At 49.8% G+C, this 13,419-nt stretch overlaps 1 protein-coding gene across 7 annotated transcripts in view; it reads right to left on the bottom strand.

Annotated features, from left to right (window-relative positions):
- GULP1 (GULP PTB domain containing engulfment adaptor 1) overlaps positions 1-13,419 on the bottom strand; it is a 498,186-nt gene that overhangs the window by 37,227 nt on the left and 447,540 nt on the right. The window lies entirely within an intron of this gene.

Genomic DNA, 13,419 nt, shown 5'->3' with positions numbered 1-13,419 from the left:
GTGCAGTTTCTGCGCAGCCCAGGACTTACTCAGCCGCTGCGATCACATCAGCTTGTCCGGGACCGGAATTGACGTCAGACACCCGCCCTGCAAACGCTTTGACACGCCTGCGTATTCCGTACCACTCCCAGAAAACAGTCAGTTGACACCCACAAACGCCCTCTTCCTGTCTATCTCCTTGCGAACACCTGTGCGAACTGATCCTTCGCACAAACCCTTCGCTGAGCGGAGATCCGCTTTGTACCCGTGCGACGCGCCTGCGCACTGCGGTGCATACGCATGCGCAGTTTGGACCTGATCGCAGCGCTGTATGAAAACGCAGCCTAGCGATCAGGTCTGAATTAGGCCCTATAAGCAATATCAGGAAATGTCGACTGTTAGGGCAGACTTATGGCTACCGGACTGGACGCGGCAGTAGACGCACAGGCGCCATGTTTTTGATGGCAAGCGATCGGTGCTGACGTCAGATACATGGCCATGAAAAAGCCTGCACTTTCCCAACCACTCCCCACTAACGCTGTGTTAACACCCCCAAACGGTCACTTCCAAAGAACGATTGCAGAGGTATCTTTGCGCATGCGCACTGCGGCCACAATCACTCATTGTGCGATGGTCTGCATTTGTGACTGATGCTGAATGAGGGCCTCAGTCACACACACATATACAAATGTCACACGACAAACTGATCACTGCAATCTAGCAAAGTAGTGTTGACACTCCCAATTGTTTTACGTATGCAAGTAAAGTGCTCTGCTGTGCCAAGTCGCCCGGGACCTGGGGACCAAGAGGGGCTGTGTGACACGACTCGAGCAACGGTAGATGAGGACACATGAACATGAATGGAGCATGCAGGACGTCAGTAAGTGATAATGTTATACTTTGTGTACAAACACGGAAAACACAATACTAACCATCTTTGTCGCTAATGTCCCATGAAAGGCATAAAAAAAACAAAAAAACAACACAAAGGTATAATAAGTACAGCAGAGTAATACAAGTAGAAGCCGATATTATTTAGTATAACCATTTCCACTACATATAGGGCCTAATTAAAAGTTGATTGCAAAACAACATTTTCCTCTAATGGGCAAAACCATGTGCACTGCAGGGGGGGGGGGGGGGGTAACATGTGCAGAGAGAGTTAGATTCGGATGGAGTGTGTTCACACTGAAATCTAAATTGCAGTGTAAAAATAAAGCAGCCACTATTTACCCTGCACAGAAACAAGATAACCCACCCAAATCTAACTCTCTCTGCACATGTTACATCTGCCCCACCTGCAGTGCACATGGTTTTGTCCATTACAGTAAAAATAAGAATTTACTTACCGATAATTCTATTTCTCATAGTCCGTAGTGGATGCTGGGAACTCCGAAAAGACCATGGGGAATAGCGGCTCCGCAGGAGACTGGGCACAAAAGTAAAAGCTTTAGGACTAGCTGGTGTGCACTGGCTCCTCCCCCTATGACCCTCCTCCAAGCCTCAGTTAGGATACTGTGCCCGGACGAGCGTACACAATAAGGAAGGATTTTGAATCCCGGGTAAGACTCATACCAGCCACACCAATCACACCGTACAACCTGTGATCTGAACCCAGTTAACAGCATGATAACAGAGGAGCCTCTGAAAAGATGGCTCACAACAATAATAACCCGATTTTTGTAACTATGTACAAGTATTGCAGACAATCCGCACTTGGGATGGGCGCCCAGCATCCACTACGGACTATGAGAAATAGAATTATCGGTAGTAAATTCTTATTTTCTCTGACGTCCTAGTGGATGCTGGGAACTCCGAAAGGACCATGGGGATTATACCAAAGCTCCCAAACGGGCGGGAGAGTGCGGATGACTCTGCAGCACCGAATGAGAGAACTCCAGGTCCTCCTCAGCCAGGGTATCAAATTTGTAGAATTTAGCAAACGTGTTTGCCCCTGACCAAGTAGCTGCTCGGCAAAGTTGTAAAGCCGAGACCCCTCGGGCAGCCGCCAAAGATGAGCCCACTTTCCTTGTGGAATGGGCTTTTACAGATTTTGGCTGTGGCAGGCCTGCCACAGAATGTGCAAGCTGAATTGTACTACAAATCCAACGAGCAATAGTCTGCTTAGAAGCAGGAGCACCCAGCTTGTTGGGTGCATACAGGATAAACAGCGAGTCAGATTTTCTGACTCCAGCCGTCCTGGAAACATATATTTTCAGGGCCCTGACTACGTCCAGCAACTTGGAATCCTCCAAGTCCCTAGTAGCCGCAGGTACCACAATAGGCTGGTTTAAGTGAAACGCTGAAACCACCTTAGGGAGAAATTGAGGACGAGTCCTCAATTCTGCCCTGTCCGTATGAAAAATTAGGTAAGGGCTTTTATAGGATAAAGCCGCCAATTCTGAGACACGCCTGGCTGAAGCCAGGGCTAACAGCATTACCACTTTCCATGTGAGATATTTTAAGTCCACAGTGGTGAGTGGTTCAAAACAATGTGATTTTAGGAACCCCAAAACTACATTGAGATCCCAAGGTGCCACTGGAGGCACAAAAAGAGGCTGTATATGCAGTACCCCCTTGACAAACGTCTGAACTTCAGGGACTGAAGCTAGTTCTTTCTGGAAGAAAATCGACAGGGCCGAAATTTGAACCTTAATGGACCCTAATTTTAGGCCCATAGACAGTCCTGTTTGCAGGAAATGCAGGAAACGACCCAGTTGAAATTCCTCTGTTGGGGCCTTCCTGGCCTCACACCACGCAACATATTTACGCCAAATACGGTGATAATGTTGCACCGTTACATCCTTCCTGGCTTTGATCAGGGTAGGGATGACTTCATCCGGAATGCCTTTTTCCTTCAGGATCCGGCGTTCAACCGCCATGCCGTCAAACGCAGCCGCGGTAAGTCTTGGAACAGACAGGGTCCCTGCTGGAGCAGGTCCTTTCTTAGAGGTAGAGGCCACGGGTCCTCCGTGAGCATCTCTTGAAGTTCCGGGTACCAAGTCCTTCTTGGCCAATCCGGAGCCACGAGTATAGATCTTACTCCTCTCCTTCTTATGATTCTCAGTACCTTGGGTATGAGAGGCAGAGGAGGGAACACATACACTGACTGGTACACCCACGGTGTTACCAGAGCGTCCACAGCTATTGCCTGAGGGTCCCTTGACCTGGCGCAATATCTGTCTAGTTTTTTGTTGAGGCGGGACGCCATCATGTCCACCTTTGGTTTTTCCCAACGGTTCACAATCATGTGGAAGACTTCTGGGTGAAGTCCCCACTCCCCCGGGTGGAGGTCGTGTCTGCTGAGGAAGTCTGCTTCCCAGTTGTCCACTCCCGGAATGAACACTGCTGACAGTGCTATCACATGATTTTCCGCCCAGCGAAGAATCCTTGCAACTTCCGTCATTGCCCTCCTGCTTCTTGTGCCGCCCTGTCTGTTTACGTGGGCGACTGCCGTGATGTTGTCCGACTGGATCAACACCGGCTGACCCTGAAGCAGAGGCCTTGCTTGACTTAGGGCATTGTAAATGGCCCTTAGTTCCAGGATATTTATGTGAAATGACGTTTCCATGCTTGACCACAAGCCCTGGAAATTTCTTCCCTGTGTGACTGCTCCCCAGCCTCTCAGGCTGGCATCCGTGGTCACCAGGACCCAGTCCTGAATGCCGAATCTGCGGCCCTCTAGAAGATGAGCACTCTGCAACCACCACAGGAGAGACACCCTTGTCCTTGGAGACAGGGTTATCCGCTGATGCATCTGAAGATGCGATCCGGACCATTTGTCCAGCAGATCCCACTGAAAAGTTCTTGCGTGGAATCTGCCGAATGGAATCGCTTCGTAAGAAGCCACCATTTTTCCCAGGACCCTTGTGCATTGATGCACTGACACTTGGCCTGGTTTTAGGAGGTTCCTGACTAGCTCGGATAACTCCCTGGCTTTCTCCTCCGGGAGAAACACCTTTTTCTGGACTGTGTCCAGAATCATCCCTAGGAACAGCAGACGTGTCGTCGGAATCAGCTGCGATTTTGGAATATTTAGAATCCACCCGTGCTGTCGTAGTACTACTTGAGATAGTGCTACTCCGACCTCCAACTGTTCCCTGGACCTTGCCCTTATCAGGAGATCGTCCAAGTAAGGGATAATTAAGACGCCTTTTCTTCGAAGAAGAATCATCATTTCGGCCATTACCTTGGTAAAGACCCGGGGTGCCGTGGACAATCCAAACGGCAGCGTCTGAAACTGATAATGACAGTTCTGTACCACGAACCTGAGGTACCCTTGGTGAGAAGGGCAAATTGGGACATGGAGGTAAGCATCCTTGATGTCCAGAGACACCATATAGTCCCCTTCTTCCAGGTTCGCTATCACTGCTCTGAGTGACTCCATCTTGAATTTGAACCTTTGTATGTAAGTGTTCAAGGATTTCAGATTTAAAATAGGTCTCACCGAGCCGTCCGGCTTCGGTACCACAAACAGCGTGGAATAATACCCCTTTCCCTGTTGTAGGAGGGGTACCTTGATTATCACCTGCTGGGAATACAGCTTGTGAATGGCTTCCAATACCGCCTCCCTGTCGGAGGGAGACGTTGGTAAAGCAGACTTCAGGAACCGGCGAGGGGGAGACGTCTCGAATTCCAATTTGTACCCCTGAGATACTACCTGCAGGATCCAGGGCTCCACTTGCGAGTGAGCCCACTGCGCGCTGAAATTCTTGAGACGGGCCCCCACCGTGCCTGAGTCCGCTTGTAAGGCCCCAGCGTCATGCTGAGGACTTGGCAGAAGCGGGGGAGGGCTTCTGTTCCTGGGAAGAGGCTGCCTGCTGCAGTCTTTTTCCCCTTCCTCTGCCCCGGGGCAGATATGAGTGGCCTTTTGCCCGCTTGCCCTTATGGGGACGAAAGGACTGAGCCTGAAAAGACGGTGTCTTTTTCTGCTGAGAGGTGACCTGGGGTAAAAAGGTGGATTTCCCAGCCGTTGCCGTGGCCACCAGGTCCGATAGACCGACCCCAAATAACTCCTCCCCTTTATACGGCAATACTTCCATATGCCGTTTGGAATCCGCATCACCTGACCACTGTCGCGTCCATAACCCTCTTCTGGCAGAAATGGACAGCGCACTTACTCTTGATGCCAGAGTGCAAATATCCTTCTGTGCATCTCGCATATATAGAAATGAATCCTTTAAATGCTCTATAGTCAATAATATACTGTCCCTGTCCAGGGTATCAATATTTTCAGTCAGGGAATCCGACCAAGCCACCCCAGCACTGCACATCCAGGCTGAGGCGATTGCTGGTCGCAGTATAATACCAGTATGTGTGTATATACTTTTAAGGATATTTTCCAGCTTCCTATCAGCTGGTTCCTTGAGGGCGGCCGTATCAGGAGACGGTAACGCCACTTGTTTTGATAAGCGTGTGAGCGCCTTATCTACCCTAGGGGGTGTTTCCCAACGCGCCCTAACCTCTGGCGGGAAAGGGTATAATGCCAATAATTTTTTAGAAATTAGCATTTTTATATCGGGGGAAACCCACGCTTCATCACACACCTCATTTAATTCATCTGATTCAGGAAAAAATAAGAATTTACTTACCGATAATTCTATTTCTCGGAGTCCGTAGTGGATGCTGGGGTTCCTGAAAGGACCATGGGGAATAGCGGCTCCGCAGGAGACAGGGCACAAAAAGTAAAGCTTTACGATCAGGTGGTGTGTACTGGCTCCTCCCCCTATGACCCTCCTCCAAGCCTCAGTTAGGATACTGTGCCCGGACGAGCGTACACAATAAGGAAGGATTTATGAATCCCGGGTAAGACTCATACCAGCCACACCAATCACACCGTACAACCTGTGATCTAAACCCAGTTAACAGTATGATAACAGAGGAGCCTCTGAAAGATGGCTCCCTACAACAATAACCCGATTTAGGTAACAATAACTATGTACAATTATTGCAGATAATCCGCACTTGGGATGGGCGCCCAGCATCCACTACGGACTCCGAGAAATAGAATTATCGGTAAGTAAATTCTTATTTTCTCTATCGTCCTAGTGGATGCTGGGGTTCCTGAAAGGACCATGGGGATTATACCAAAGCTCCCAAACGGGCGGGAGAGTGCGGATGACTCTGCAGCACCGAATGAGAGAACTCCAGGTCCTCCTTAGCCAGGGTATCAAATTTGTAGAATTTTACAAACGTGTTCTCCCCCGACCACGTAGCCGCTCGGCAGAGTTGTAATGCCGAGACCCCTCGGGCAGCCGCCCAAGAAGAACCCACCTTCCTTGTGGAGTGGGCTTTTACCGATTTTGGCTGTGGCAGGCCTGCCACAGAATGTGCAAGCTGAATCGTACTACAAATCCAGCGAGCAATAGTCTGCTTAGACGCAGGAGCGCCCAACTTGTTGGGAGCATATAGTATAAACAGTGAGTCAGATTTCCTGACTCCAGCTGTCCTTGAAATGTATATTTTTAAAGCTCTGACAACGTCCAACAACTTGGAGTCCTCCAAGTCGCTTGTAGCCGCAGGCACTACAATAGGCTGGTTCAGATGAAATGCTGACACCACCTTAGGGAGAAAATGTGGACGAGTCCGCAGTTCTGCCCTGTCCGAATGGAAAATCAGATATGGGCTTTTGTAAGATAAAGCTGCCAGTTCTGACACTCTCCTGGCCGAAGCCAGGGCTAGTAGCATGGTCACTTTCCATGTGAGATATTTCAAATCCACATTTTTTAGTGGTTCAAACCAATGAGATTTCAGAAAGTCCAAAACAACATTGAGATCCCACGGTGCCACTGGAGGCACCACAGGGGGCTGTATATGCAGTACTCCCTTAACAAAGGTCTGGACTTCAGGAACTGAAGCCAATTCTTTCTGGAAGAAAATCGACAGGGCCGAAATTTGAACCTTAATAGATCCCAATTTGAGACCCATAGACAATCCTGATTGCAGGAAATATAGGAATCGACCCAGTTGAAATTCCTCCGTCGGAGCACTCCGATCCTCGCACCACGCAACATATTTTCGCCAAATGCGGTGATAATGTTGCGCGGTTACTTCCTTCCTTGCTTTAATCAAGGTAGGAATGACTTCTTCCGGCATGCCTTTTTCCTTTAGGATCCGGCGTTCAACCGCCATGCCGTCAAACGCAGCCGCGGTAAGTCTTGAAACAGACAGGGACCCTGCTGAAGCAAGTCCCTTCTCAGAGGTAGAGGCCACGGATCCTCCGTGATCATCTCTTGAAGGTCCGGGTACCAAGTCCTTCTTGGCCAATCCGGAACCACTAGTATCGTTCTTACGCCTCTTTGCCGTATAATTCTCAATATTTTTGGTATGAGAGGCAGAGGAGGAAACACATACACCGACTGGTACACCCAAGGCGTTACCAGCGCGTCCACAGCTATTGCCTGCGGGTCTCTTGACCTGGCGCAATACCTGTCCAGTTTTTTGTTGAGGCGAGACGCCATCATGTCCACCATTGGTCTTTCCCAACGGGTTACAAGCATGTGGAAAACTTCTGGATGAAGTCCCCACTCTCCCGGGTGAAGGTCGTGTCTGCTGAGGAAGTCTGCTTCCCAGTTGTCCACTCCCGGGATGAACACTGCTGACAGTGCTATCACATGATTCTCTGCCCAGCGAAGAATCCTTGCAGCTTCTGCCATTGCACTCCTGCTTCTTGTGCCGCCCTGTCTGTTTACATGGGCGACTGCTGTGATGTTGTCCGACTGGATCAACACCGGTTTTCCTTGAAGCAGAGGTTCTGCCTGGCTTAGAGCATTGTAGATTGCTCTTAGTTCTAGAATGTTTATGTGAAGAGACGTTTCCAGGCTCGACCACACGCCCTGGAAGTTTCTTCCTTGTGTGACTGCTCCCCAGCCTCTCAGGCTGGCGTCCGTGGTCACCAGGATCCAATCCTGTATGCCGAATCTGCGGCCCTCCAATAGATGAGCACTCTGCAACCACCACAGAAGAGATACCCTTGTCCTTGGAGACAGGGTTATCCGCTGGTGCATCTGAAGATGCGACCCTGACCATTTGTCCAGCAGATCCCTCTGGAAAATTCTTGCGTGGAATCTGCTGAATGGAATTGCTTCGTAAGAAGCCACCATTTTTCCCAGGACTCTTGTGCATTGATGTACAGACACCTTTCCTGGTTTTAGGAGGTTCCTGACAAGTTCGGATAACTCCTTGGCTTTTTCCTCCGGGAGAAAAACCTTTTTCTGAACCGTGTCCAGAATCATCCCTAGGAACAGCAGACGTGTTGTCGGAATTAACTGGGATTTTGGAATATTCAGAATCCACCCGTGCTGCTTTAGCACTTCTTGAGACAGTGCTAATCCCATCTCTAGCTGTTCTCTGGACCTTGCCCTTATTAGGAGATCGTCCAAGTATGGGATAATTAATACGCCTTTTCTTCGAAGAAGAATCATCATCTCGGCCATTACCTTGGTAAAGACCCGAGGTGCCGTGGACAATCCAAACGGCAGCGTCTGAAACTGATAGTGACAGTTCTGTACGACGAACCTGAGGTACCCCTGGTGTGAGGGGTAAATTGGAACGTGGAGATACGCATCCTTGATGTCCAAGGATACCATAAAGTCCCCTTCTTCCAGGTTCGCTATCACTGCTCTGAGTGACTCCATCTTGAACTTGAACTTTTTTATGTACAGGTTCAAGGATTTCAGATTTAGAATAGGTCTTACCGAGCCATCCGGCTTCGGTACCACAAATAGAGTGGAATAATACCCCTTTCCTTGTTGTAAAAGAGGTACCTTGACAATCACCTGCTGAGAGTACAGCTTGTGAATGGCTTCCAAGACCGTCACCCTGTCGGAGGGGGACGTTGGTAAAGCAGACTTCAGGAAACGGCGAGGTGGATCCGTCTCTAGTTCCAACCTGTACCCCTGAGATATTATCTGCAGGATCCAGGGATCTACCTGCGAGTGAGCCCACTGCGCGCTGAAATTCTTGAGACGACCGCCCACCGCCCCCGAGTCCGCTTGAGAAGCCCCAGCGTCATGCTGAGGCTTTTGTAGAAGCGGGGGAGGGCTTCTGTTCCTGGGAAGGTGCTGCCTGTTGCAGTCTCTTCCCCCTTCCTCTGCCTCGTGGCAGATATGAATATCCCTTTGCTCTCTTGTTTTTAAAGGAACGAAAGGGCTGCGGTTGAAAAGTCGGTGTCTTTTTCTGTTGGGGAGTGACTTGAGGTAAAAAGGTGGATTTCCCGGCTGTAGCCGTGGCCACCAAATCCGATAGACCAACACCAAATAACTCCTCCCCTTTATACGGCAAAACTTCCATATGCCGTTTTGAGTCCGCATCACCTGACCACTGTCGCGTCCATAAACTTCTTCTGGCCGAAATGGACATAGCACTTACCCGTGATGCCAGTGTGCAAATATCCCTCTGTGCATCACGCATATAAAGAAATGCATCCTTTATTTGCTCTAAAGACAGTAAAACATTGTCCCTATCCAGGGTATCAATATTTTCAATCAGGGACTCTGACCAAGCTACCCCAGCACTGCACATCCAGGCTGTCGCTATAGCTGGTCGTAGTATAACACCTGTATGTGTGTATATACTTTTTTGGATATTTTCCATCCTCCTATCTGCTGGATCTTTAAGTGCGGCCGTCTCAGGAGAGGGTAACGCCACTTGTTTTGATAAGCGTGTGAGCGCCTTGTCCACCCTAGGAGGTGTTTCCCAGCGCGCCCTAACCTCTGGCGGGAAAGGGTATAAAGCCAATAACTTCTTTGAAATTAGCAGTTTTTTATCGGGGGCAACCCACGCTTCATCACACACCTCATTTAATTCATCTGATTCAGGAAAAACTATAGGTAGTTTTTTCACACCCCACATAATACCCTGTTTTGTGGTACCTGTAGTATCAGCAATATGTAACGCCTCCTTCATTGCCAAAATCATATAACGTGTGGCCCTACTGGAAAATACGGTTGATTCGTCACCGTCGCCACTGGAATCAGTGCCTGTGTCTGGGTCCGTGTCGACCGACTGAGGTAACGGGCGTTTTACAGCCCCTGACGGTGTTTGAGGCGCCTGGACAGGTGCTAATTGATTGTCCGGCCGTCTCATGTCGTCAAACGACTGCTTTAGCGTGTTGACACTATCCCGTAATTCCATAAATAAAGCCATCCATTCTGGTGTCGACTCCCTAGGGGGTGACATCCCCATATTTGGCAATTGCTCCGCCTCCACACCAATATCGTCCTCATACATGTCGACACACACGTACCGACACACAGCAGACACACAGGGAATGCTCTTAAAGAAGACAGGACCCCACTAGCCCTTTGGGGAGACAGAGGGAGAGTTTGCCAGCACACACCAAAAGCGCTATATATGACAGGGATAGCCTTATAATAAGTGCTCCCTGTATAGCTGCTTTAATATATATATTTTTGCCACAATTTTGCCCCCCCTCTCTTGTTTTACCCTGTTTCTGTAGTGCAGTGCAGGGGAGAGCCTGGGAGCCTTCCTGACCAGCGGAGCTGTGTGAGGAAAATGGCGCTGTGTGCTGAGGAGATAGGCCCCGCCCCTTTTTCGGCGGGCTCGTCTCCCGCTCTTTAACGGATTCTGGCAGGGGTTAAATATCTCCATATAGCCCCCGGAGGCTATATGTGAGGTATTTTTTTGCCAAAAAATAGGTTTACATTGCCTCCCAGGGCGCCCCCCTCCCAGCGCCCTGCACCCTCAGTGACTGCCGTGTGAAGTGTGCTGAGAGGAAATGGCGCACAGCTGCAGTGCTGTGCGCTACCTTAAGAAGACTGAGGAGTCTTCTGCCGCCGATTCTGGACCTTCTTCTCGTTTCAGCATCTGCAAGGGGGCCGGCGGCGAGGCTCCGGTGACCATCCAGGCTGTACCTGTGATCGTCCCTCTGGAGCTAATGTCCAGTAGCCAAAGAAGCCAATCCATCCTGCACGCAGGTGAGTTCACTTCTTCTCCCCTAAGTCCCTCGTTGCAGTGATCCTGTTGCCAGCAGGACTCACTGTAAAATAAAAAACCTAAGCTAAACTTTTCTAAGCAGCTCTTTAGGAGAGCCACCTAGATTGCACCCTTCTCGGCCGGGCACAAAAATCTAACTGAGGCTTGGAGGAGGGTCATAGGGGGAGGAGCCAGTACACACCACCTGATCGTAAAGCTTTACTTTTTGTGCCCTGTCTCCTGCGGAGCCGCTATTCCCCATGGTCCTTTCAGGAACCCCAGCATCCACTAGGACGATAGAGAAACTACGGGTAGTTTTTTCACACCCCACATAATACCCTTTTTTGTGGTACTTGTAGTATCAGAAATGTTCAAAACCTCCTTCATTGCCGTGATCATGTAACGTGTGGCCCTACTGGAAAATACGTTTGTTTCCTCACCGTCGACACTGGAGTCAGTGTCCGTGTCTGGGTCTGTGTCGACCATCTGAGGTAACGGGCGCTTTAGAGCCCCCGACGGTGTTTGAGACGCCTGTACAGGTAATAACTGATTTGCCGGCTGTCTCATGTCGTCAACAGTCTTTTGTAAAGTGCTGACGCTATCACGTAATTCCTTCCATAAGACCATCCAGTCAGGTGTCGACTCCCTAGGGGGTGACATCACTATTACAGGCAATTGCTCCGCCTCCATACCATTTTCCTCCTCATACATGTCGACACAACGTACCGACACACAGCACACACACAGGGAATGCTGATAGAGGACAGGACCCCACTAGCCCTTTGGGGAGACAGAGGGAGAGTTTGCCAGCACACACCAGAGCGCTATATATATATACAGGGATAACATTATATAAGTGTTTTTCCCTTATATAGCTGCTGTATTGATTTATCTGCCAAATTAGTGCCCCCCCTCTCTTGTTTTACCCTGTTTCTGTAGTGCAGGACTGCAGGGGAGAGTCAGGGAGCTTCCCTCCAACGGAGCTGTGAGGGAAAATGGCGCCAGTGTGCTGAGGAGATAGGCTCCGCCCCCTTCTCGGCGGCCTTTCTCCCGCTTTTTTAAGTAAAAACTGGCAGGGGTTAAATGCATCCATATAGCCCAGGAGCTATATGTGATGTATTTTTTGCCATCTAAGGTATTTTTATTGCGTCTCAGGGCGCCCCCCCCCCAGCGCCCTGCACCCTCAGTGACCGGAGTGTGAAGTGTGCTGAGAGCAATGGCGCACAGCTGCGGTGCTGTGCGCTACCTTATTGAAGACAGGACGTCTTCTGCCGCCGATTTTCCGGACCTCTTCTGCTCTTCTGGCTCTGTAAGGGGGACGGCGGCGCGGCTCTGGGACCCATCCATGGCTGGGCCTGTGATCGTCCCTCTGGAGCTAATGTCCAGTAGCCTAAGAAGCCCAATCCACTCTGCACGCAGGTGAGTTCGCTTCTTCTCCCCTTAGTCCCTCGATGCAGTGAGCCTGTTGCCAGCAGGACTCACTGAAAATAAAAAAACCTAATTTAAACTTTTACTCTAAGCAGCTCAGGAGAGCCACCTAGATTGCACCCTTCTCGTTCGGGCACAAAAATCTAACTAACTGAGGCTTGGAGGAGGGTCATAGGGGGAGGAGCCAGTGCACACCAGCTAGTCCTAAAGCTTTTACTTTTGGGCCCAGTCTCCTGCGGAGCCGCTATTCCCCATGGTCCTTTCGGAGTTCCCAGCATCCACTAGGACGTCAGAGAAATGTTGTTTTGCAATCAACCTTGAAATAGGCCCATAAAACACATTGAGGCATATTTATCAAAATATATTTGCGGGTTCCCCAACACTTTCGGGGGGGTCACCTACAAATATAGAGCATCATTTGGAAGTACGTACAGCGGGGGTACCGCAGCAGATATTGGAGATATTTGCTGCGACAACCCATTTCATATCACAGACGCAGCTCTGTAGGTGTCCGGAACATCTTCAGATGGCATTAGCCATTGTAGCCTATGGGCTTTCCATAAGATCGCTTCTCGGAAGCGTCTGCTCGTGCTAGCGATCGCTTCACTTTTAACGCATCATAGTGACGGGCTCCTATCCCTGCATGTTATTTTTGTTACATCCCTCCCAGTGAGACATAATTTCTCACTGCTGCGATAAGCGACAATAAGAAATTATAATTTCGGAACTAATTCCAGATGATTAATAAAAATGCCTCAATGTCATGTCAAATTACATCTAAATTATTCCCCTTTCACATCGCAAATGCCGGGGTCCCACCCGGTAACTGGAAACGGGTCTCTACCGGGTGGGACCCAGCATTTGACTAACAACTGGCTCCCTGTCCTGGTAATATGTCGGGTCGGGTTGCCATAGCGGCAACCCGTTCACACTGCCACTGACCCAGTATTCAACCCGGGAACAACACTGCTTTATTCCCGGGTTGAATTACCAGGTCAGGCGACCCGGGAATTAGCCAAGGGCCCTTTCACACCTGCAGCGACCCGTGTCGACCCGGCAATATACTGTGTTGATACC

Source organism: Pseudophryne corroboree, chromosome 7 (genome assembly GCF_028390025.1).
Source record: "Pseudophryne corroboree isolate aPseCor3 chromosome 7, aPseCor3.hap2, whole genome shotgun sequence".
Lineage (NCBI taxonomy): Eukaryota > Metazoa > Chordata > Amphibia > Anura > Myobatrachidae > Pseudophryne > Pseudophryne corroboree.
This window is presented reverse-complemented; position numbering and strand designations above follow the sequence as displayed.